Here is a 27,677-nt window from a genome sequence, read left to right as displayed (position 1 = left end):
AATCTGCAGTAAACACTCCACCTCCGCACCACACCAACGTGAACCTTTCACCACCATTGTTGTTGTTGTTAAATGTCCGCGCATGGTCCGTCCTTCTATTTACATGTCCGAACAGGACATAACGCTACTGCCGTAGGGCTCGTGCTCGTACACGTGCGCACGCTTGTGCTCGTACATGTGCAAACGGCTCCGCTAAAGCCCACCTCTTTCAAGCGGCCCGTGGCGGCCCAGCTGGCCCCAGTTGAGCGCGGAGCGGGTGCGCTCACACTACTTAAAGGTACTAGACTTTAGCTGAAAAAACGGTTTTGGCCGCGGCCAAAAGGACAGTGTGATCACGCTCTTAGACTGGCTGTAACTGGAATGGTACCTGACGTCAATCTCCTCACCATTCAGAAGCAAGCCCACAGCTCACAATGATATGGTAAACCTACTGAACTCAATAACTAAGAATATGAAAAAATGTCAGTATAGTAATGCACTTTTTATAGGCAGCGTTTGCTTGAACAGTAACGTCACAGACAAAATGAGATTGCAGCATGTCATCTGCTGATGGGCTGCTTGTGTTTTTCTCTGCCCTTCCTAAAGGGCCTGCGTGCTTCCAGGACCACCACATGGTCAGGAGGAGGGATTGTGGTTGACCTGCCCCCACCCTGGAGCCAGGATCCTCATCACCACAGCACAAAAACCTCTACTCAGAGTCATGTAAATACAAAACCAGATTACCTTATATACCTGTTTATTACAATTATTCTGTATTAATGTTATTTCACTGTAGCCTTAGTAAACATACTTGTTAGAAAAAATACTTTTGATGTTAACTTTACTATTGTTAACTCACCTTTATCTGAGAATCCAAAATCAGCTTAGCAAGATAACACTACCAGATTCTTACCATTATTCTGTATTAATATTTCACTGTGTAGCCTTAAGAAACAAACCTGAAAAAAATACTTACCTGTTGTTAACTCACCTTTAGTCTGTACATACATATTCAGCTCACCTAGATAAGACTATTATTTCACAACCTATAAAGACAGAATACCTACCAATTGTTAACTCACCTGTACCTATGTATCACATCACCTCATTGTTACCTGGCATCAGTTTGTATTTTTTATTTTCTGTAAAATAAAAGGAGTATCTGTGGTACTTCAAATAATCATGTGAAGACTTTCTATCACTTTTTTGCAGAGCTGAGTGTTGTTAGAAGAAGAGAAACAAAAGAAACGGATACAACATTTAGAAGAACGACAGAGGAGAGATCTTGAAGCACAGAGACGTGAGCTGGGGTGACTTCAAGCTGAGAAAGATGTTAGGGTAGCTCCGTGTTAGCTTGCCGTCAAAATTAGGCCTTTTGCAATAGTTAAGAAACTGGAAGTAGATGTAACTTCAGCATACATAGTCCAATCTGCACCAAATGTCTCATGCATGAAAATAATCATGTCCTGAACACACCTATATCTCAATATTGACTCATTATGCTAGCGCCCCCTATTGGCAGGATGAAAAATTACAAAGATTATCTGATTTACATGAAATTTCCATTGTGGATTCTGCACATAGAGCATGTTTTGTGCATGTTGGGTAATTTAAATATACATTTTCCAAACCGCATCAAATTTCCTATACATGATGATCAGGGTCCAGGCCTGATGACAAACACATGCCAATATTAACCAACAGCCAGAGCGCCACCTACTGGCAACAGGAAGTAAGCCTGATAGGACAAAATTCATCCAATGTGTGTTCTAAACTTGACACAGAGCAACACAAAGACTGTTTAGTAGGTGCTCTCTAGTGCCACACAGGTGACGTGGCAGGTGCAGCAACAGTTGCGATAGAAAGCCCCCAGCCCAGCACCCTCTGCGCAGTCAACAACCCAGTGTTGGGATCAGGATCCAGAGTCAAAGTTTAATACACCTCTCTGCGCTGCCCTTACCACAGACGCACAGCAAGCAGAGCTACAGTCTTACACACCTCTCTGCGCTCCCTGTGGAGCACTTTCCAGCTCAGTATCCTATACAAATGTGTGCCTCACGGTCATCTACATTAATTAAATCAAAAAATGAACAGAAGAGGAGCTATACAGAAAAACTTGATACAAATCAACACCAAATCTGTGATAATGCAACAAAATCAGAAAATAAAATGTGGACTTTTAAACATCAGATCTCTGTCATCTAAAGCTGTATTAGTAAATAATCTGATATCAGATAACCATATTGATTTACTCTGTCTGACTGAAACCTGACTGTGTCCTGAAGAATATGTTAGCCTTAATGAATCCACTCCTCCCAGTCATATTAATACTCATATTCCTCGAGGGAGTGGTCGAGGAGGAGGTGTTGCAGCTCAGGCCTATTAATATACCCTAACCTAAACTAAATTATAATTCATTTGAAAGTCTTGGTCTTTATCTTTCACATTCAACCTGGAAAACTGTGCAGCCAATTATAAATGTTATAGTGTACTGTGCTCCTTGTTCCGTACTCTGAATTTCTATCTAAATTCTCAGAGTTTCTGTCAAATTTAGTCCTTAAATCTGATAAAGTAATCATTGTGGGATATTTTAATATTCCCATGGACGTTGTTAATAATAGCCTTAGTACTGCGTTTATCTCTCTATTAGATTCAATTGGTTTTAGTCAGAGTGTACATAAACCTACTCACTGTTTTAATCACACACTCAACCTTGTTTTGGCTTATGGTGTGGAAATCAATGACTTAATAGTCTTTCCACAGAATACTATTTTATAAGACCATTATTTAATAACTTTTGAATTCATATTACAGGACTACTAACCTCTGGGCAAAAGTTTCTACACTAGATGTTTATCTGATAGTGCTGTAACTAGATTTAAGGAAGTGACTCCATCTGCATTTAATTTAATGCCTTATCCTAATATTCAAGATTCCTGCACTAACGTTAGTTTCTCTGAAATTGATCACCTTGTTGAAAGTGTTGCAGGCTCACTACGAACAACACTCGACTCTGTTGCTCCTTTAAAAAAGAAGATAACGAAACAGAGGAAGTTAGCTCCGTGGTATAACTCACAAACCCGTGAATTAAAGTATCGTAAAAATTGAAAAGTAAATGGCGTTCTACTAAATTGGAGGAATCTTGCTTAGTTTGGCACGAAAGTCTAAAAATATATAGGAAGGCCCTCCCTTATGCAAGAGCAGCCTATTACTCATCTTTACTAGAGGAGAATAAGAACAATCCTAGATTTCTTTTCAGCACTGTAGCCAGGCTGACAGAGAGCCAAGCTCTACTGAGCCATGTATTCCTATAACCCTCTGTAGTAACAACTTCATGACCTTCTTTAAAGACAAAATTATAACTATAAGGGCACAAAATCAACTTGCTTGGTACCAATTTTTCTTCCAACCCAGGAACCTTAGAAACAACTGTGCGACCTGATATATTCTTGGACTGCTTTTCTACAGTTGACCTTAACAAATTAACCTCTACTATTTCAGCATCAAAGCCCTCTACTTGTCTCCTAGACTCTATTCCAACTAGGTTACTTAAAGAAGTGTTACCTATAGTTAGCACTCCTGTATTAGATATAATTAACATGTCTTTATCAGCAGGTTATGTACCACAGTCTTTTAAAGTAGCTGTAATTAAACCTCTTCTTAAAAAGCCCAGTCATGATCCTGAGGTTCTAGCCAAATATAGACCTATATCTAACCTTCCTTATCTCTCTAAGATCCTCGAGAAATTAGTCGCCAATCAGCTGTGTGACTTTATAATGAGATATTTGAGGACTTCCAGTCAGGATTTAGAATGAATCATAGCACTGGTAAAAATGAGTAACAACCTTCTAATAGCTTCAGACAAAGGACTTGACTCTGTACTTGTTTTACTAGATCTTAGTGCGGCCTTCGACACTATTGACCATCACATCCTGCTACAGGGACTGGAGCATCTAATTGGCATTAAAGGAACCGCATTAAGCTGGTTTAAGTCATATTCATCAGATAGATCTCAGTTTGTACATGTTAATGACAAATCCTCCATGCACACTAAAGTCAGTCCCACAGGGTTCTGTCCTTAGACCAATTCTATTCACCTTTAATATGCTTCCCTTAGGAAATATTATAAGGAAGCACTCCATCAAATTTCATTGTTATGCTGATGATACACAATTATATTTTTCGATCAAACCAGAAGAAACCGATCAGTTAGATAAACTTCAAATGTGCATAAAGGAAATAAAAAGCTTTATGACCTGATGTTAAACTCAGATAAAACTGAAGTTATTGTACTTGGCCACGAAGGCCTCCGAAACTCAATTGCTAAAGATATTCTTACTCTGGATGATGTTGTGTTGTCCTCCAGCACCACAGTAAGGAATCTGGGTGTTATTTTTTATCAGGATATATCCTTCGATTCTCACATAAAACTAACGACAAGGACTGCATATTTTCACCTGCGTAATATTGCGGAAATTAGGAACATTGTATATCAGAAAGATGCAGAAAAACTAGTCCATGCATTAGTTACTTCTAGGCTGGACTACTGCAACTCCTTATTATCAGGCTGCTCCAATAAGTCTGTTAAAAGTCTCTAGTTGGTCTAAATGCTGAAGCTCGTGTACTAACTAAAACAAATCAAAGGGAACATATTTCTCCTGTATTAGCTTCTTTTCCCTGGCTACCTGTAAAATCTAGAATAGAATTTAAAATCCTTCTCCTTACCTTCAAAGCTCTTACTGGCCAGGCTCCGTCGTATCTTTAAGAGCTCATAGTACCGTATTACCTGACTAGATAGCTGCGCTCTGAGAATGCAGGGCTACTTGTCGTTCCTAGAGTCTCCAAAAGTAGAAGGGGAGGTGGAGCCTTCAGCTACCAAGCTCCTCTCCTGTGGAACCAACTCCCAAGTGTTATTCGGGAGGCAGACACTGTCCCCTTATTTAAGAGTATGCTCAAAACATTACTTTTTGATATAGCTTACAGCTAGGGCTTACGAGCCCTCAGCTATGTTGTTTGTTCTGCTTAATTATGCTGCTATAGGCATAGTCTGCCGAGGGATAATACTTTTCCTGATACTCTGAGCTTCTCTCCTCTTAGTATGTATCACTCATGTCTCATCACTGCATGTTACTAATTCAACTTCTTCCTCTGAGTTGTTTGTGCATTGTCGTCTCGCAGGTCTCTGCTGATCGTGGTGGTGCTCTGCCGTTGTCCTGCATGACGCTTCCTGCTTCTACTATAACTACTAGTCATATATGCTGTCACTAGTCTTATAAATTATAAAATTTGTAGCCATAAAAACACCATCAGTGGTATGTCTCGCTGTACCGTAGCCGCTAATGCCGCTACTCATCATTGATCATGCTTGCCATAATTATTATCATTTTCATATTCTATCACCTACTATTCTGCTGTATTAACTGCCATAACATATGAGTTATATTGACATTACTATAGATATTATTATAGTTACTGTTACTCTTCGGTTGCTTGCATCTCTGTAAGTGTGTCTGCCTCTCTGTCTTTTGTCTCTCTTTGTCTTTCTATCTTTCTCTCTCCTTTTCTTCCTCCCCAACCGGTCAAGACAGATGGCCGTCCTCCATAGAGCTGGGTCTGTATGACGTTCCTGCCTGTTATAAGGAAAGTTTTGGTTGCCACCGTACTATACGGGTGAATTGTTGGGTCTATGTAAATCTTAAATAGGTCAACGAGTGTGGTCTTTACCTACTCTGTAAAGTGTCCTGAGAAAACTTTTTTTATGATTTGGCACTATAAATAAAATTGAATTGAATTGAATTGAAATTGATACCCGTGGTTGCGTAAAGACACAGGACTCACTAGCGCCCCCTGCTAAAAAAAGCTCCTAGATTGATGTAAATTTATGAAAACTGGTTGGCAGATATAACTCATCCAGACATACAAAAAAGCCACTTGGAGTAATATCCTTGAGTCAACGGAAAGTCGGTTATTTTGAATTTAATGGCCATTTTTCCACTTTTGCACATGCCATAATTTAACAAACTCCTCCTAGAGGTTTAACACAATACTCGGCATTTGATCACAAAGTTTAACTTTGCCATGTGGATGATGCAGGGTGTCAAAATTACATTTCTTGCCATGAAAACAGGAAGTTGTTGTTAATTCAGCATACAATGTCCAATCTCTTTCAATCTTCTCATTATTCATAATAGTCCTGCCCTGAACACAAACCAATCTTAACATTGACTCACAGTCATAGCGCCCCCTGCTGACAACAGGAAGTCACATGTCTTTATACTTTAAAGAACTCCTCCTACAGATTTTACATGATCGACTTCAAAATCAGTCAGTACCATCTAAAGACATGTCTGATCAAAACATTCTCAGCGTTTATGTTTTAACTTTACTGTGTAGCTGTGGCCCCAAATTCAGCCGTATCGCCAAGAACAGGATTTTTTGTATCTTGACGATACATTGTTCAATGTGCACCAAAGTTTTCGTACATGACAAGATTCCAGGCCTGAACACACCTACATCTGAATATTGACCCATAGTGATGGGTCAATATTCACTAAACACTACAGAGGCAGAGGCATCATCATTTCCGCCTTTTGGCGTCGACCATGTGCGACCACCCGGCCGGAGGGACATGCAAAGTTAGACAACTTTTCCAGTTTGGGAAAGGGGTGAAATTGGGGTTTTAAGAACATGCGGTAATCACCCCAAAATGACACGTCAAAATCAAAATGGCTAACTTCCTGTTTGTAGTAGAACATTGGTGCCAGAGATATTTTTGTCCGTCTGGTAGACCTATACAGGTGTATCAATTTTCATGCTCCTAGTCCAAAAAAGTCCTATGGGGAGGGATATTTTAAATATTAGAGGGGGCTCTATAGAGGCATTTTGCCACGCCCATGGGTGTTTCCCATATCAGATCAAAGACCTTGCCACCGTTGACCTGTGTATCAATGTTCCTGATGATACGAGTTTATGACATCAAAAAGCCAAATATATTTTCTTGGCGAGGAATTGTGTCGCCACACGGACACTATTACTCATAGCTTCATAGCATTCATAACGTAGCTACACCAACTTGTTATGCATGTCTTGGGAGTGAAAAGAAATTGATGGGGTTAGTTCACTTCCGGTTACCACTAGGGGACTCAAGTGGGATATTAATACCTCGGGCAAATCAAGGCAGAGCCATCATCATGTCCAAAAAGTTAGAAGTTGATTGGATCAACTATGTGGGCGTGAGAGCCACCTGATGTAGATGGTGAGCAACAAAAGTTTGTTGAGCCCTAGCAGCCACGCCCTCTGACCTACAAACATGCAGAGCAAAACTTAAGCTCAACTCGGTCGGTAGATGACCTGTAGCAAATTTTAGGTGATTGGGTGAAAAACTGTGGGAGGAGTTCATTTTGAGCAGAATAAATTAAAAACAAAATGACAGACTACCTGTTGGGTTGAGGTCATGATGGCAAGAGGCTTTTTTGCATAACTGGGTGTGATACATATATGTACCGGTTTTCATTTGCGTGGGACAAAGTTTCCAATGTTTCCCAGTTTGTAGGGGGCGCTATTTCACCATTTTGCGTCGACCATGTGCGATGTAGGAATTTTACACACAATACTTTAGTCAAATCAGAAGGACCTCACAGAGTATATATTGCGTAATTCAAATTCTACAGGAGGCTTTCTGGAGTCAGCAGAGTTGTTGGCAGTTTAGTGCGCCAGCAGGCATTTATTAGCAGGAGGGACATCGGATGAAACAGAAGTCTGGAGAAATGTTCTATTCTCTATCTAGAGTAACTGTGTGCAACACAGTACCCTTGATCAGAGGCAAGAAGTTTCTGATCTCTATTCTATCTGCTCCAGCAGATAAACTTGTTACAAAGGCGTGGTTATGTGTCCGCTTGTGCGTGCATATATGTGTATTTCAGAAGCAGCCGCTGCTCCTCCATCTTCAACCCCCGCCCTTCGGGGTTTCATCTGTTTGGCATGACTCATCTTCTTTATCTGTGAAAAAGCATAGCACTCATCCTCCCTTGGTCTAATCTCAACTAGTTTGCCAGGTGCGTTTGTGCAAGCTGGCTAGTTCATTGTCTTTGTGACCTTGACTGACGGTGTGCTTTTGGAGAAAGCAGAAAAGCTTGAGCCTGGTCAAATAATAGCAGAGGCACATACTATCACATTCTTAAATGATTATACTTGTTGCGTCTTATTATCACACTCTCATTAATCATTACTAATACACACGCTAACACATGATTACTATACTTCACTCATTGATCATTAATTCTTCAGCGACCACCCAAAAAAAGCGAATTTCGGATCCGGTCGAAGGGACATGCAAAGTTAGACAACTTTTCCAGTTTGGGAAAGGGGCGAAATTGGGGAATGAAGAGTGAGTTATAATTATATTAATAATAATAAACAGCACAATTTCAATAGGGCTTTCGCTGGGCGACTTGCAGTCACCGCATGGGCCCTAATAATAATAATAATTATTATTATTATTATAATAATAATAATAATAATTTTAGCAAAAACAAAAGGTCCCCCTCCGACTATTTCGTCTGTGCTTGGGCTCTAATTAAAGCAGCAAGTGGCGATGAACGGACCCTCACACTCGCTGCGCGTCGGGGGAGCCGGCCATATCCCGGCGGGTGTGGCCGCGCCTTTACGTGACCTTGGGATGTTGCGCGGAGGGCCACATGCTATTTATCACAACTCTCGCAGAGCTTCCCGCGTCCCCTGTGTGGCGCTAGAGAACGCGTACCAAACTAGCTCTGTGTTGCTCTTCATCAAGTGTAGAACGCACATTGAAAATTTGATGTAAATCGGATGAATTTTGTTCTGTCAAGCAGGCTTCCTGTTGCCAGTAGGTGGCGCTGTGGCTGTTGGTAAATATTGGCATGTGGTTGTCTTCAGGCCTGGGCTCTCATCATGGCTGGAAAATTCCTGTTGAGTTTACAGTCTGACTCCAAGAGGCTTTTTTGTTATGTGATGGGATTTTGGTAAATGTACCTCATTTGTAGCGTCCTGGCTGATTCTACGGGGCACCAGCGAGACAATTAGACACGCCCATTTCTGAAACAATGAAGTACGTAAATGTTTACCGAGCTTGAATTTTGTGATAAGTTTGGGGAGTTTTTGAATATGAGAAAGCCTCCAAAAAGGCATTCATTTGAGTATAAAAAATGGATTCTAGCCATTTCAAAAGGGCATTCGCTGGCCTGACATTCAGTCTGTGTTTGTGCCCTAATAATAAGTGATGCTCAGAGCTCCAAGATAACGTGAATAATACCAGGCTAACTATGCTTTCTTTCATTGGTTGTTGCATTAAATCTTACCCATACAATAGTGCTATTTTCCAATTGGCTGTTGTGTAACCCCATTCTTTTTTTGATTGGCTGGCCGCTGGTCAAAAAGTATAAACATCTGCACCAACATCAAAACAATAATCAAGTATGTTGCATTGCTATTCCAGACCAGTTTCAACATGTACAATCATTAACAACTTGTCTACCCAGCATTGTCACATAACACAAATCAATTATGTATCTATTTAAGTTATTAATTTATTTATATATGACTATTTAACATGCTCATTTATTTGTTTATTTATGAACTATACACGAGTAGTCCGGGCTCTTTGGACTGGCTCATAGTTTTCTGTCCAGCCTCCCGCTCGCTCAAGGTAACTAGGCAACCAGTGGTTAGCCATTTTAGCACGTTACTTTAGCTGAACAAGTAATGTTCATAAACCATACCACATAAAGTCCAATATATATTAACGCGAGACTTCCCTTGTCCCTGAACACACAGTGTAGCGAATGCGCTCTCTGCTGGTCAGAGTTAGACACTGCATACTGCTAGATAACTACATTTTTCAAACAGTAATCCAACCTTTCCTTATCATAAAACACACAGACAATTTTCACCACACTCTGAACATGAGCTGTATTAAATGCAAATCACGTTAAGGTAAATGAAGGCATATCATAGGTATATCAACCCACTGATGGATCTGTATGCCACAAGAGCAAAGAGAGTGGTGCTGCTGCGTCGTGGCCAGAGTCTTTTTTGGAGCTGCAGCATATTGTACACCGTTTTTCCATGTGAGAAATACAATCTGTGGCAAGAGTGGGTGAACAAAGACCGAAAAGGGGCCTGGACTTTTAATAAAAAACAGTCATGACAGTGTGTTTTTCTTCTGAAAAAAATAATAACCAGCCTATAAGCATTGATACACTGCCCTGTGGTGGACAGAAGAACATATACAACTTAATGTTGATTCCAATAGGTCTTACTGAAGATATTTAATGGTCAAAATATTATAAATAAACATTTGAATATGTTCGAATATTAATATTAATAAAGAAACAAACTTTGAATATGATTTTTGGGCAAAAGTCACAGCCCTAGTTGGCATGTAGTTGTCCCCAGGCCTAGACTTGAATAATCTCTGGGAAATGTGGTGCAGTTTAGGCTATTCATGCTAAAGTTAGAGCAACTTTATGTTTATGGCGGGCATCACAAAATGGCTGCCATGCCTTAACCAACATACACAAAACATGCATCATCTTTCCCTTCATCAAGTGTAGAACCCACGTTTCATGTAAATCGGTTGATATTTGTCATTTTCCTGTTGCCAGTAGGTGGAGCTATGTTTATGACTTAATATTGAGACGCAGATGTGTTCAGGCCTGGACTGTTATGAATCATGAGAAATTTGGGGCATATGTATGTTAAAGTTACAACCACTTCCTGTTTCACAGCGTAGGATGGTGACCACTACAACAGAGTTTGATGAAAAGCCAGAAGCCACATGATCTAGCTTCATGGAGGTTTTACATATGTGCTGACAGGATTTGAGGTGGATGTGTTCAACCAGCTAGGAACAGAAAATCAAAATATATAAGATGTAACTTCCTGTTGCCAGTAGGGGGCGCTATGACTACAATTCCAAATTGTCCTACATATGTGTTCAGGGCAGGTGTCTTATCAAACATGTGCAGTTTGGAAAAGATCTTAACACCTGTTGTGCAGTTTCAGCAGTGTCTTTTGTCAAGGCGTTTCATCAAAATTTGCTGTCCTATCGTCCCATGTTCATAATGAAGCATCATCCACGTCGTAACGCTCTCATCACCACTTTTGAGGAGGATGTGATGAACCAGTTAGGATGAGGACTTCAAGGTATAATTCGTGTCATTAGTTTTTATCAGCAGGGGGCGCTATGACTAAACGTAAATATTGACACATAGATGTGTTCAGGCCAAGTCCAATCATGCCTGAGAAGTTTGGGACAGATTGGACAATGTATGGTCATGTTAAAGACCCCTTCCTGGTTTATGGCGTGGGGGCAAAATTTGAGGCCACGGCCAAGCTGAGAGATGAGCAAAGTTCTTGAAACACACGTTCAAAAATGTCCAAAAATGACCTGTTCAAATCAAAATGGCAGACTTCCTGTTGTGTTTAGGGCATTGGATTGAAAGTGTGACTACCGGATGAAATGTTTGATAAAGGAAAATTAATAAAGAAAAATATTCAAATGAATAACTTTAATTCATTACAAACCTCACACGGAAGACCAATTAAATGTAGGGCTTTAACTCACGTTCAGATTATGAGATTGAGTATTCTCAATAAACCTTTCGTTGATCAAGTAAATATTAGCAATCACCAATAATTATCAAAAATAATAATACAAATGACACTAGTTAAACCAGAGTTCCTCAGGGGCACCACCGTCACAGACGGAGTGACAACTAATATAAAAGTCTCATTAAATATAACAAACTACATATTACATATAAGTGTTGAACACTGATTAATGAAATAGTTTACTCAGTTGAAAGATTTTCAAGTTATTTTCTTAGAAGAGGCAAATTCATATTTGTGTAACATTAAATAAACAGAAATATTGTAAACACTAGTATCCATTACCAAATTCATAAATGCACAAACAAACACAATAAACGAACTAAAACTAAACAACAAGTGTGTGTGTGTGTGTGTGTGTGTGTGTGTGTGTGTGTGTGTGTGTGTGTGTGTGTGTGTGTGTGTGTGTGTGTGTGTGTGTGTGTGTGTGTGTGTGTGTGTGTGTGTGTGTGTGTGTGTGTGTGTGTGTGTGTGTGTGTGCGTGTGTGTTTTAGAAGGGAACAAAGGAGGAGGGTTGTGGGGACTTGGACCCCTGCAGGAAAGGTGTACATATTTCAATCACACATAAGAAACAGCTGCTTGATCTAAAAAAGGTCTAAATTCAGGTTATGTGTGTGTGGTCTGTTCAGATACAGATATAGTTAACAAACTGTAAGTGCTTGCAATAACTCTGTGGAGCATTGCTAACACAAAAACTAATCTTAACTGAATTAACACAGTCACACATAGTCATCATTAAACATCAGTCGTAAAACAAAGTTAAGGACCTATGCTTAGCCGTTCATAAAATGTAATAATGCCCAGTAAGTGATTAGTTACCAGTCCATGAGATAAGTTGCTTTGCTTCAATGCCAGTGTCTGGTCCTTGTGAAGGAAGCTGGTTGAGAAAGGTTCTTGTCCTTGTTGTTTGCTCGTAGACAAAACAGGGATTTAGATCGCTCTTTGTTCTGCTCAGTTGGGTTGGTATTGGTTAGCCTGGCTGATGATCCTACTCCATACAGGCCATGTTCAGGGTCTAGGGACAGCCGACAGCTGGTCCCTGGATCCAACAGAAGAGAGAAGAGTGAAAATTTGAAGAAAGAGGATCTAAGAAGAGAGTCGAGTGAAGAGATTCCAAGAAAGAGAGAGAGGAAGATGGTGTCCTCCAGTTTTATGGACATGATGGTGTCATCAACCAGAGGTCAGGTCAGCCAATGGACTAACAATTTGGGGTCCCTTGGAGGGTTTTATCACACCTGGGTGTGACCTGTTGGGGGAGGGTTTGCCTGGTTGTGAATGAAACAAAAGGCATCTTCCTTTTGTTTCTGACCAGGCAGCCAGAAACAGGCTTTTGGGCCTTGTGTAGTCCTTTGTTTGATCAGGCTGAGGCCTTGTCTGAACCAAACATGAAAGTTCACATTAATCCAGAAATGAAACAAACACTCATCTGTGGGATGCCAGTTGCACCTACTCCTCCAAGAGGATATTTTATGTGTCTCTGCATTCTAACCATGTCTACCAATTTTCATTCAAGTAGGTGAAAGTCCATTGAGGGGCTCGACTTTCCAACAGGAAGTCGGCCATTTTGGATACTGTGGCATTTGTTTTGCAAAGTGAAGCCAGTCGGACGTTTTGTACTTTAACTAACTCCTCCTATAGTATTGACCTGAGTGACTTGAAATCTGGTAGGTTGCATCTAAAAGCCTTTGTGATGCTAAATTGCGAAGCTTTTGAGGATTCATGGAATGCCCTCGATGTGGCGTGGCGGTGAATTTTGCCCAGAACTTGAAAAAGGAAGTTGACATAGCTCAACTTTACTTTTTCCAATCTGCCCCAAATTTCACATGCTGGATAACAGTCCAGGCCTGAACACATCTACATGCTGAAATGGAGTCATAGTTGTAGCGCCACCTACTGGCAACAGGAAGTCAACTTCCGGTTCCGGCGCTGTGTAAAGCGGCAGCCAGCAACAGTTGCTCTCTCTCCTTTCCGCACTTTTTGCTATTTTATCTTATTTTACTGTCTTTTTATTAAGTACTTTTTCCTGTAAGTCGTAGTGCTAACCTTAGCCAACCATGTTCGTGAACTTTCTTACGTGTTTTTTGTCCGTTTGTCTCATTCTTGGGACTATTTTTGCCGACCGCGTCTCCGTCTGGACGCAACAATGCGGCGGCTCCATTGTTTACACCCGTGAACAGCTGTTGTCGCTAGCACCAACGGCGCTAATGCGGGAGAGGCCTGAAATCCCCAAAGAACTGAGGAGAAAGTACAGGGGATGTAAGGCTGGACGTAAACAACGGGAAAAGAAGAGGAGATATAAACCATCTCTCCCTTCCATCACCATGGGGAACGTGAGGTCGCTGGCTAACAAGATGGACGAGCTGGCGGGCCTGGTGAAGACTCAGTGGATGTATCGTGTGAGCAGTGTGCTGTGTTTCACGGAGACGTGGCTCCACGAGGACATCCCGGACTCGAACGTAACTGTGGACGGCTTTCAGACTGTTCGGGCGGACAGGAGTCACCGTGAGAGTGGCAAGAGGAAAGGTGGGGGACTTGCTATTCTTATTAACAACAAGTGGTGTCATCCTGGACACGTTACTGTAAAGGAGCGTGTGTGTAGCCCGGACATTGAGCTGCTTGCCGTGAGTCTGCGGCCATATTATCTGCCGAGGGAGTTTTCACACGTGATCGTTCTGGTTGTTTACGTTCCTCCGACTGCAAACACGGCGCGTGCGAGTGACGTCATCCACACCGTCGTCGCGGGACTTCAGACACGGCACCCAGACGCATTCATTGCAATATCTGGGGACTTCAACCACATCACTCTGGCTGCAACACTGCCCACTTTCAAGCAGTTTGTGGACTGTCCCACCAGGGAAAACAAGACACTGGACCTGCTGTATGCTAATGTTAAGGAGGCTTACAGCTCCACTGCCCTTCCTCCTCTTGGAAGATCAGATCACAACCTCATCCATCTGCAGCCCCTGTATAAGCCCCAAGTCCAGCGGCTTCCTGTGACCACCAGGACTGTGAGGAGATGGTCACAGGAGACTGACGAAGCTTTACAGGGTTGCTTTGAACTCACAGACTGGGATTTGCTCTGTAATTCACATGGGGAGGACCTTGATGATCTCACGGACTGCATAACAGGGTACATCAATTTCTGTGTGGACAGCGTTGTTCCTACAGAGACTGTACTCTGTTTCCCAAATAACAAGCCGTGGGTCACCAGAGACATCAAGGTCCTGCTGAATGCGAAGAAGAGGGCCTTCAGAGAGGGGGACAGAGAGCAGATGAGGCAGGTCCAGAGGGAGCTGTAGGAGAGGATCCAACAGGGCAAAGACACCTACAGGAGGAAGCTGGAGCACAAACTCCAGCAGAACAACTTAAAGGACGTGTGGAGCGGCATGAGGAGCATCACTGGCTACAAACCATCTGGTAGCCAGACGGTAGGAGGTGGTACTGAACGTGCCAATGAGCTAAATCTGTTCTTCAACAGATTTGATGAAAGGGCTCTGGACCACCTCCCCACGGCTCCTCTACAACCACCCACCTCCAAACCTCCAACCCTGCTGACACCTCCCCCTCAATTCCTTCCTGATTTTGCCCTACCTGTCCCCTCCCCCCCGCCATCACCTCTCTCCACCCCCACCAACACACACAGCAGACAGACCTTCACTGCAGAGCAGGTGAGGAAGGAGCTGTGCAGACTCCGCCCAGGCAAGGCAGCGGGTCCCGACGGTGTCAGCCCGAGGGTCCTCAAAACTTGTGCGATCCAGCTGTGTGGAGTCCTGCAGTACATCTACAACCTCAGCCTGAGTCTCGAGAAGGTCCCTGTGCTGTGGAAGACATCCTGCCTGGTACCATTACCAAAGAAGGTGCGTCCCAGCACCTCAGAAGACTACAGACCGGTGGCGCTGACGTCGCACCTGATGAAGTCCCTGGAGAGGCTGGTTCTTTCACTTCTTCGGCCCCTGGTCAGCTCATCACTGGACCCTCTACAGTTTGCCTACCAGCCGAGACTAGGAGTGGAGGATGCTATTATCTTCCTGCTCAACCGTGCCTGCGCCCACCTGGACAGAGCGGGGACCAGAGTGAGAATCTTGTTCATGGACTTCTCAAGTGCGTTCAACACCATCCGGCCTGCTCTGCTGGGACGGAAGCTGACGGCGATGCAGGTGGACCCTCCCCTGGTTTCCTGGATTACGGATTACTTGACGGGTCGACCACAGTATGTCAGACTGCAGGACGGAGTGTCTGACACCGTGGTCTGCAGCACTGGAGCTCCACAGGGTACTGTTCTTTCCCCATTTCTGTTCACCCTGTACACCTCAGACTTTCAGTTCCTCTCTGAGTCCTGTCACCTGCAGAAGTTTGCCGACGATTCTGCAATTGTTGGCTGTGTCAGTGAGGGGAAGGAGGAGGAGTACAGGGACGTTGTGGACTCCTTTGTCAACTGGTGTGCAGCTAATCACCTGATTCTAAACGCCACCAAGACCAAGGAGCTAGTGGTGGATTTCCGCAGGAGTAAATCTGCCCCCACACCCATCTTCATCAACGGACTGACTGTGGATGTTGTCCAGGATTACAAATATCTTGGAGTATACCTGGACAACAAACTGGACTTTTCCAAGAACACTGAGGCTGTTTACAAGAAGGGCCAGAGTCGTCTCTATTTCCTGAGGAGGCTCCGGTCATTCAATGTTTGTAAGCAGAAGCACATTCAGCCATAGACTCATTCTCCCCCGGTGTAATACTGAACGCCGGAGGAAGTCTTTTCTTCCGGCGGCCATCAAACTTTTTAATTCATCTCCCCCCAGTCAGGTAAGGAACAGTGGAGACACTGTATCCTGAAAATGTCACTTTGTCACTTTATACCATCACTGCATCACTTTATTCAGTTGTACTTTATTCAGTTGTACTGTCACTTACTTCAGTAAGTAATGCTGCTATACTACACTGTCACTTTATATCACCACTACATCACTTTATTTATTTATTAATGGTTTACTGTAACTATCTGCTGATATACTTACTGTGCTTTAGGACATGCTGCTACATTTCACTGTGGTTTACTGTAACTGACTTAAGTACGAAATGCTGCTACACTCCACTGTGCCATACTGTCACTTTGTTCTGTAGGAAATCCTGCTACATTTTTAACATTTTAACACTTATAACTTATCGCTCCTTCTCACTTATTTAGTTTGTACTTATTTTATTTCAATCTGCTGCTAAACTGCACGCTGCGTATTGTTGTATATTGTATATACCTACGCTTAACCACGACGTCTGTTGCACTCTGTCACACTTGGTTCATTGCTTGATTTATCTGACGTTAGCTTTATTTTGATTTGATTTATGTTTATGCTTATTGTTACTCTGATCCTTTTCCGCCTTTGTATCGAAACTGTTGCACAATAATTTCCCTCGGGATAAATAAAGCTTCTTGAATCTTGAATCTTGAATCTTATGTGTCAATCTTCGTTGCTTGGGATTCTTGAAAACCAAACCAAAACTGGCACACAGGTCAGAAGAAAAACTGCAAATTTCTACATAAATTGGGCTTGTGTGTGGCCAGCAGGCTCCATAGCACCCCCAAAGGCATGCCATGGTTTGAAAAAAAGTTATTTTGTTGTCAATTTTTTTACGAACACAAAAATGCTGTGGATGCATACCAATCATTATCAAACCAATTATGTTTTTAATTTGTTGTTTTAATTTGACTTGCGTGTGGCAGGTCCAGTCTACAGCGCCCCTAATTACTTTGAGCACTTGAACGCATTTTTACCACACTTGTTATACTCGAAAGCACACAAAACTTGGCAGACACATGAGAACCCTTAAATATTGAGAAAATATACAGCGATTTGGTCCATGTGTGTTTAGCTGGCTCCATGGTGCCCCCTAACGCCTGGAAGGACTTAGTTGAAAGAAAGTTTCTCTGATACCCACATCTGGTACCCACATAGCTTTAATCATTTCAGACATATTTCCATTATCTTTAATTAGCTCTGCTCAACAGGAAGTCAACCATCTTGAATATTGTTGGTTTTCTTGTATTTTATGCAAACTTTTTAAAACTCCTCCTAGAGAGATTATCAGATTAATTTTATATTTTCTTGGTATAATCCTCCCACTAATGTGACGCTAAAATGTGAAGGAATAGTCAATACCTTAAACAATGACATGTCATAACTCATGTGACTACCAGCCATTTTAGGCAGGTGTGGTGTTCTAGAGCATTCAACAGATCAATCTTAAATGTGGTCAGCAGAATCACGAGACCTTCACGATGCCATATTGAAAGCATTTGTGTTTTACTGTGTTTTTTCTTTTCTACCAGTGTCCCAGCGGCCCCCAAAGCGCGAGGTGGCGTTAGGGCCCATGCAATGCTGCTTGCAGCTTTAATTAGGGCCTGAGCACCGACTAAGTCGGTGAGGGACCTATTGAAACCCCAATAATTTCGGTGAGGCACCTATTGAAACCCCAATGATTCCTCTTCTTCTTGTTATTATTATTATATAAATAGTATTATTATTATTGTTAGGGCCTGAGATCCGACAAAGTAGACGAGGAGTATTGTAATTGGAATTATTATTATTATTATTGTGAATTCTTTTTTTATGTATGCTGCCGTACACAGGTCTGGTCTTAGTTCTCAGTGAAAAGAACTGCAGCTACTCCAGTGTGTTGTTATAGATATTTATTCCACACATGAACATACAGAAAGTGTCAGTTGTGGTTACCTTGGAATCTACAAACAACTGAGCAATAAACATGTAATGATGATGTCATGAACGATGCGGGCAATAACACAGAGAATCGGAACCAAATGCAGACAAGGACACAGAGAACGGTCTAAACGAATATTTAATAACAATGTAAACAAGGGTATCCAATTACAGGGGGAAAAGTACAACACAGAGGATGACGAGACGGTCTAGGGTAACAGGAACGGGTAACAGACAAACAGTCAGGGATGCGGACAAGGGAACGGGATCTCGGGGAACTACAAAGGAAAAGAACAAGGAAACAATAATTAATAAACAAACCAACAAGCAGCAAAAATATCATTAACAAAGAACGGGAGCCAACCAACAAGAAGTTACCACGTAAATGAGAACAACGCTCTGGCGCCGAATGCATGCCACATCCGGCTTCTTATACTCAGGGAGGTGATCAGTGGAACTGGATACAGCTGAGGTGCAACCACGCCTACCAGCTCCAGACAAACAAACACACAGGGAAATACACATGCAGGGAGAAACAGACAGAGGGAAACAAACTCACACAAAAGGAAGAGGGAATAGACTGACAGGACCGGAATCCTGACAGGACACCCCCTTCAATGAGCGCCTCCAGGCACTCCACCGGGCCTTCCAGGATGGGCCCGGTAGCAGTCCCTGATGAGAGACGGGTCGAGAATCAGGGACCGAGAGACCCAGCTCCTCTCCTCAGGACCATATCCCTTTCAGTCGACCAGATACTGGAAGCCGTGCCCTCTGCGTTGCACGTCGGAGATTGAGCTGACCGTGAATGCCGAATGGCCATCCACGGTTCGGGGGTGGGTGGAGCGACGGTAGGCGGGCACAGCGCACTGGTAGACACCGGCTTCAGCTGGGAGACGTGGAACGTAGGATGGATCTTGAGGGACGCAGGAAGCTTGAGACGAACAGCACTGGGGTTGATGATAGTCTCGACCTCGAAGGGACCAATGGTACGGGGAGCGAGTTTCCTGGAGGTGACATTCAGGGGAATGTCATGGGAGTTCAGCCATATCTTCTGCCCCGGTCTGTACTCGGGAGCTGGGATGCAACAGCGATCCGCCATCCTGCGGTTACTGGTCTCAGATCTCCCCACTAAGAAGTCCTTTACCTCCTCATTCAACCCTTTGAAAAATATGCACTGTAGAGCCCTATCATCCCACCTTATTTCAGCTGCTAAGGTACGGAACTCAACAGAATAATCCGCTGAACAGGCGGAGCCCTGACGCAGGTAGAGTAATAAGTTGCTTTTATCACAATTAGAAACCGGGTGGTCAAACACGGAAAGGATCTCGTTAGAGAATTGCTGAAAGGTTGCATGTTGTGTGAGATGGTTGTTCCAGAAAGCTCCTCCCCAGACTTGGGCCCTACCGGTTAGCAAACCTAGCACATATGCTATCTTGGAGCTATTGCTAGCGTAGGTGAGGGGCTGCTGACCGAACACTAGTGAGCATTGAAATAAGAAAATCTTACACTCCCCCAACTTCCCATTATAACGCTCAGGTGGAGGGACATAAGGCTCACGGGGCAGAAGGGTACTCACAGTGGTAGCCGGTGACTCAGCATTCACAGAGGAAGCAAGGAGAGGCCCAACCTGTCTCTCTATGCTAGATACACAGGTGGACAGCTAGTTCAGACTCCCAAGGATTCCTCGCAGCTTCTGTGAATGCTGACCGAGCAGAATATCCTGAGAGGATACCGCTTGACAAACGCAAAAGCCCGGAGGGTCGACTTCCATGTCTGCGGGGTCCATGTTATGGCCTGACCCTTCTGACACAGAGAATCGGAAACAAATGCAGACAAGGACACAGAGAACGGTCTAAACGAATATTTAATAACAAGGTAAACAAGGGTATCCAATTACAGGGGGAAAAGTACAACACGGAGGATGACGAGACGGTCGAGGGTAACAGGAACGGGTAACAGACAAAAAAGTCAAGGATGCGGACAAGGGAACGGGATCTCGGGAGTCTACAAAGGAAAAGAACAAGGAAAAAATAATTAATAAACAAACCAACAAGCAGCGAAAATATCATTAACAAAGAACGGGAGCCAACCGACGAGAACGGTCTGGCGCCCAATGCGTTCCACATCCGGCTTCTTATACTCAGGGAGTTGAACAGTGGAACTGGATACAGCTGGGGTGTAAGCACGCCCACCAGCTCTGGACAAACAAACATACAGGGAAAGACACATGCAGGGAGAAACAGACAAAGGAAGAGGGAAGAGACTGACAGGACGGGAATCCTGACAGATGATAAATAATACTGAGTAAAGCAATGTCGCTAAACAGATACATACTAATTTTTCATTTAAAAAATGCAGAGAACAACTATGAAGTTAAGTAGTACCAGGGGTGCATCAGACCACATCATTACAGAGTATATGACATGAAATAAGCATAAATATCAGCAGATGTAAAACCCATCCATAATATTACAAACGCAATCTGACTAGTGTTATATGTTCAGAAAATATATATACTGAAATGTGAACAAATTAACACTCTTATCTATATTTTTTCACATAAAGAAGCTCAGAGTGCGTGAGCATGCATAGCAACATGGCAGCCGGTCCGAAACCGTACCTAACACTGCAAAACAGCAGATAACAAGAAGCAAATGTCCAGTGCCAACTCACTCAGCATCCTAGCGCAAAGCGACGACACTGTATGTCCTGGCTCCAAACGACACAGTCACAACTACCGAAGATGTGTGCAGCACTCGACAGGTAACGTAGTTGCCGCTGCGCCGTTCAGTTGTACCCTCATAACTGTTCGGGTCTATTCAGTGCCGCTTGGCGATGTGGCGGTGACATCCCGAACATGGCAGAGCAGAGAAGTTTGCACAATTATTATTATTATTATTATTATTATTATTATTATTATTATTATTAGGGCCCAAGCACTGACTAAGTTGGTGAGAGACCTATTGAAACCCCAATGAATCTTCTTCTTTTTCATTCTTTTTATTATTATTATACCCTATTGTAATTATAATTTTTCCTCCTCTTAAATTGCATTTTTGAGGGCCTAAACATGTATCACTTTTTTTTTTACACTTTGCACACTGATCAGGAGTGGTAAAATTTGATATTTTGGTCTATATTTGGGTCTTGGGCTTGGCAAATTAGCTCAATAGTGCCCCCTTGAATATTATCAAAGTCGAGCCTCTCAATACGCTTTCATCTAGATGTATGAAAATTGGTAGGCATGTGAAGAATGCAGAGACACACAAAATACTCTCTTGGAGGTATGCCCTAAACACAACAGGAAGTCCGCCATTTTGATTTGAACATGTCGTTTTTGGACGTGTATTTAAAAACTTTGCTCTGTACTTTAACAGACCCCTCCGAGAGATTTCAATGGAATGACTTCAAAGTTGGTCTGTACAACTTCAAGACATGGGTGATGCTAAATTGCAGAGCATACACGTTTTCATCACTCAGCTTGGCCATGGCGGGGCCATGGGACGGGGCCAAGGCCAAGCCAGGAAGTGGTCTTTAACATGACCATACATTGTCCAATCTGTCCCAAACATCTCAGGCATGATTGGACTCTCGGCCTGAACACATCCATCTGACAATAATCACTTATAGTCATAGCGCCCCCTGCTGGTAACAGGAAATTACATGTTTTATACTTTGATGTCCTCATCCAAACTGGTTCATCACATCCTTCTCAAAAGTGGCTACGAGAGCCTTAAGATGTGGATGATGCTTCATTGTGAAAATGTAACGATGTAAGTTAACGGCACAGCTGCAGTGGCACAGCAAATTTCGATAAAACGCCATGACTGGAGACACTGCTGAAACTGCACACCAAATGTTCAGATCTTTTCCAAACTTCATATGTTTGATAAGACACCCTCCATGAACACATATGTAGTACAAAGGGTTTTTTATCTTCAACACACATTGTCCAATCTGCAATAAATTTCTCATGATTCATAACAGTCCAGGCCTGAACACATCTGCATCTCAATATTTAGTCACTAGCATAGCGCCCCCTACTGGCAACAGGAAGAACATTGTGGGTTCTACACTTGAAGGGAAACATGATGCCTATTTTGTGCATGTTGGGTAACAGAAAGTTTTTCTTACTTTAGAATGAATTGTCCAAACTGCACCACATTTCCCAGAGATGATTAAAGTCGAGGCCTAAGGACAACTAAGGCACATTGCCACCTACTGGCAACAGGAAATCCGACTTATATGACAAAATTAATCAGATTTACATGAAATTCTCAATATCTAAAGCACACTGCCCTGAGTGTCAGCGACCAGCCACCTCCCTAACATGCAACGGGTGCAAGGGCCCGTTCATCGCTGCTTGCAGCTTTAATTATTATTATTATTATTAAACAAACAACTTATGGTCTCTAAGGTCGCTCCTAATAGCTAATCTGAGCTTCAGGTGTCTCCTCCCTAAAATAACAGTTTTTGTTACCATAATTTAGTTAAATTGTTCTAGTAGTATGTTTATGACACCACCACTAGGGGGCGGTCTGTTCACATCTTACATCTGTTCACATCTTATGCTATACGGAGCATCGTTGGTACAGCATGTGTTATCTATGCTTGGGTACAATTACAGTTCATTATTTGTCATTACAAAAGGTTGTTTGTGAACTTCGGGGGAAAATGTCGATAAGCAATTCTTGATTTCATTATGTGATATGACTCCCAAGCTAGTCTTCATTGATTTAATGTATAACATATGCTACGTGTACTCTCAGCAGCAGTTTAAAGTATAGTTAAAGCTTGATTACATGTTGAAAATAGGAACACTATGCATAACTAGAGGGATAGTTCAAAAACAATAAATACACAATACCTATGTAAATACGAGTGAGCTAAAAAGGTTTAAAGGGAGTAATTCGATTCATGATAAAAAAATATGTTTACAGTGTATTTACAAGATATTTACAGTAAGCTTTTTGTCTGATTGCGCTATGTTTGTGTGTTCTCAGTTTCACCCTTTTCAAGTCAATAAACCTGTGGATAAACTGATGACTGTCTTCAGAGTTTTGATGAGAAGAAGGCGTTTAACTTAATGCTAGGATATATTCAGCACATACATTGAGGGCGGCACAGTTTTTGACCCCTTAAGACATCATCAAGAGAAGAGGGAAAATAGTCAAATGAAAAAATATATATATTTCAGAGCAGACATAAAAAAAAAAACATGTAAAATAAATTAAATTAAATTAGCCAGCAGAGGGTGCCAAGATGCCTTAGGGCAGGTAGGCCATGAGGGTATTTTTCTACATCAAATAAGATGAATAGAATGCCTGCCTGTTTGACCATCCACCCTGGGTTAGAATGCATATGCTGTATCGATGCATGTCACCTCTGTGCATCAGTCTAGGTGTCAGACTTCAGTAAAGCCTTTTGACCAAACAGAGAACAAGAGTACTTCAGATAACCTTGTGGTGGTGGGTGACAAAAACTTAAAATATAAGAAAATAGAGCTCCGAGGACAAAAAATATAGTAACGAACTGAAATTCACATGCGGACCAGCTTCCAGTACTTGGCACAAAGGCAGATCAAAGATAATCTAAGTTCACGTAATATTGTAAGCAGGCACAGAAAGAAAAACAGGAAAGAGAGCCTCTTCCTCCCTCCGTCCTTCATCACGATGACAAGCCTGGCAGAGAACAGCAGTGCCGGTCTGAAGCACTGGTTATAAAGCTTCGACATCACCTCTCTGTATTTTTGGCGCTGCTCTACCACCTCCTCGTAGATGGCGATGCAGGAGCCTCTGTACTGCAGCTTCCCTCTCCTGGCGTGGGCTTTGCATATGATTTTCTCCTTCACCTGGTATCTGTGCAGCCTAATAATGACTGGCCGTGCTCTCTGCCCTGGCTTCGGCTACTCGGATAGCGTGCGGTGAGCCTTGGCATATTCCGGCGGTGATTCCAGGAAGCCTTCACCGAAAACCTCCATGAGCAGCACTGCGGAAAAGGCTGTTGGCCGCGGCCCCTCCACTGATTCAGGTAGTCCAATCACACAGAGATTATTCCTTCAGGGATACGTTTACGCTTTTCTACAAATATGTCTAGTCTGTTGTTTAACAGTTTTTCTAGTATTTCTGAGAATTGAGGGAGTAAAGAAACAGGTCTGTAGTATGTGAAATTATGCGTATTCTCTGTTTTGTATATTGCTATGACTTTTGCTAGTTAATTTGGATTGGAAAAGTACCGGTTTGGGAAGATAAATTACAGATGAATGTTAGCAGTTTGGAAAACTCCTCAATGACCATCTTAACTGAGGACATGTCAATGTCGTTGAAATCAGTGGACATTTTGATTTTACATGTTTTAACAATGTTCAAAAGTTCTTTCTCATCTACTGCCTTAACAAAAAAAAGAGTAGGGATTTGCAGTTCCGGCCCTGAGTAATTTGGTGCCCTAAGCAAGATTTTAGCCGGCGCCCCCTTGCATCACAGCAGTCAATTTCACAATCAACGTTCATACACTCACACAGAAACTACATGTGTGTATTCAAGATTTTTTTCTTTGAGTAAAAAATATCACACCAAATAAAAACTAAAGAAATAAACAAGTGATAAATTAAAAATACAAAATAAATAAGGAAAACATATTAAGCTAAACAGTGCACATGTAAACAAGTGACAAAATATGTATTAAAAATACAATATAAATATGGTATTGCACAAAATAAATAATGAAACCAGTGCAGATATGACAACACACACTATTGCACACAGTAAAGAAAAATGAGAGACCTCATGATACACCGCTATTTACATGATTTCAACAGAGGGGGCTATCTGCATGTTGACTGTATTAAAGGTCTCAACAACACCTCAAGAAACTCACTTTACAGCCTTACTCTACTTGACTTTCTAAATGCAAAGTCATCTATAATGTCATCATATGACAGCTGTTTTCCAACAGTATGGTTGATGCTTAGAATGGAAAGCCCACTGAGACGCCTCGTTGATCTCAGGTAGGTTTTAATAAGCTTGAGCTTAGAGAAGCTTCTTTCCGCAGAAGCCACTGTAACAGGAAGAGTGGCAGAGATCCTCAGAGCAACCCACATGTTGGGATACATCTCTGTTAGCTTTTTTCTCATGAAGGAAAGTCAGGAGTTCCATGGCTGTGATGTTCTTTGCTGGCAAATGTGGAAAGTTTTGCATTTCCACACAAAGTTCCCTGTCATTAATGTCTGGCTGCCTGTCATGGGTCAGAGCAGTGCTCAGGTTCTGACACTGTTGTAGCAAGTCTTCTTTTGCTGCGTTGGGGAAGTTGAGGAGCACTCCAAACTTGTCCTTTACCTCTCCAAGGTTCTGAAATCTGTATCCACGACCACATTAAAAAATGTGGTTTCCATTTTTCTGTGCATCATTAATAGGCTCATCTGGAGACTCGTATGCAAAGGGCTTTTTTTGTGGTTCTTAACCGCTGTTGTTTCAGTATAGTCTCCACATTCATCTCTTCACACATCTCCTTTGCAGTTGTCTGTGCATCAGAAAACCCAGTGGTTCTGTAGCAGGCCATGGAATCTCTGGTTTTCTTCAGCAAGTCTACAGCCACATCTAGCTGCATGGTGGGTGACTGCAATAATTTACTCACATGCTGGATTTGGTTGAGGATGTCGTACCATATGGCTGTACAAATGGAAAACCTGTAAGATCCTATCTCCTCAGCCAAAGACTCACCACAGGGTCTGCAGTAGTTTCCCTTACCCCCAGAAGAGCCCCTCTGACTTGCCTAGCCTGGTACCTTACTGCCTCAATGCTTTTTATCCTGCTTTCCCATCTTGTCTCTGACCATGATTTCAAAGTAGTTTTAACATGATTCAGCAGTGTATCCCATCTCTGGGTGGAGGCTGAGAAGAGCTTGAATAACTTTGTTAAATGTCCAAAGTAGCTGATGGCTTCTGGTGTGCTCTTTGCAGCATCAGCTATGACCAGATTTAAAGTGTGAGCACCACATGCAACAAAAAAAGTTCTCGGGTTCTGTTGAAGCAACCGAGCCTGAACACCTTTATTCTGTCCCTTCATGTTGGCCCTGTTATCATAGGATTGTCCTCTGCAGTTCTCAAAGGGGATGTTCAGCTCCTCCAGCCTGTTTAGGATGAGAGATGACAAACTTTCCCCTGTTGTCTCCTCTACCACAAGAAAGCCCAAGAAATGTTCTTTAACTTGTGATAAGTCGCCTAGTGATACTGACCTGACAATGACAGACAGCTGCTCCTTGACTCAGATCAGGGGTGCATTCCAGGACAAGAGAGTCATTTTTGATTGTTTTGATCTCATCCACAATGCTTTCCAGCATTTTGGAGGTGATGGAGTCTATCAGTTCATTTTGGATTGTTTTGCCCAGATAATGTGTGTGACTGCTAGCTCCACTTATCACCCTCCCAACAGGCTGCTTCATTACTGGATCAAATTTGGCCATGAGTTCCACCTCTTTCAGAAAGTTGCCATTGTCTGGTTTATTTAGGGCGCACTCACACTGTCCTTCCGCACTGCGCCCCAGGCTTTAGGGTACTTGTCCCGTGGATGGCCCACTAACCCCAGTTATGCGCGGAGCGGGTGCACTCACACTGCTCAAACGCACTAGGCTTTAGCTGAAAAAACGGTTTTGGCCTGGCGCGGAAGGACAGTGTGAGTGTGGACCCCCTTAAAGCCATTTAAAGCCTTTCAGCTAGGGACTGAATTATTGCCACCAATCGAGAGAGAACATCACGCCACCTGTTTCTCTCAGCCTCAGCGAGTGCCATCTCTTGCCTATCTATTGTTAACCCCTTTGCAAAACGGACCTCCAACTCCTTCCATGTTGCCATGTGGGTATTATGCTCCTGGCTATCCTCATGAGCTTTCAGCAACTGGCTTGCATTTTTCCAGTCCTTCAGTCCTTCTTTGTTAAGTTTATAATCTTTTGTAGAGAACATTTTGCAGGAAATGCAGTGCAAGCTATCATTCTTTTTGGAATACATCAGCCGGCTTCTTTTGATTGTTTCCCCATTAACTAAGACTCTTTTAAAAAGTCATGTTGACACCTTCTCTCATCTTTATTTTTTCGGAAATGTGTAACTGTTTTTTGTTTGAAATGGTCCTCTGTGTACTAACTCTCTTCTTACTTTGTCTGTAAGAAGAGCTGGCCAGTCAGCAGGTTCTGTTGGTGCAGCCTTCAGTCCTGATGCTGTGTCACTGGGCTGTGCAGAGGTAGATGGGACAGGAGCACCTGATGCTGTGTCACTGGGGGTGGTATTGAAATACTTTACAATTGCATGTGAAGAGAGAAGAAAATAAATGTGACTGCTGGATGTTACAT

The sequence above is a fragment of the Echiichthys vipera genome (genome assembly GCF_963691815.1).
Source record: "Echiichthys vipera genome assembly, chromosome: X".
Lineage (NCBI taxonomy): Eukaryota > Metazoa > Chordata > Actinopteri > Perciformes > Trachinidae > Echiichthys > Echiichthys vipera.
Note: the sequence above shows the minus strand (reverse complement) of the source record.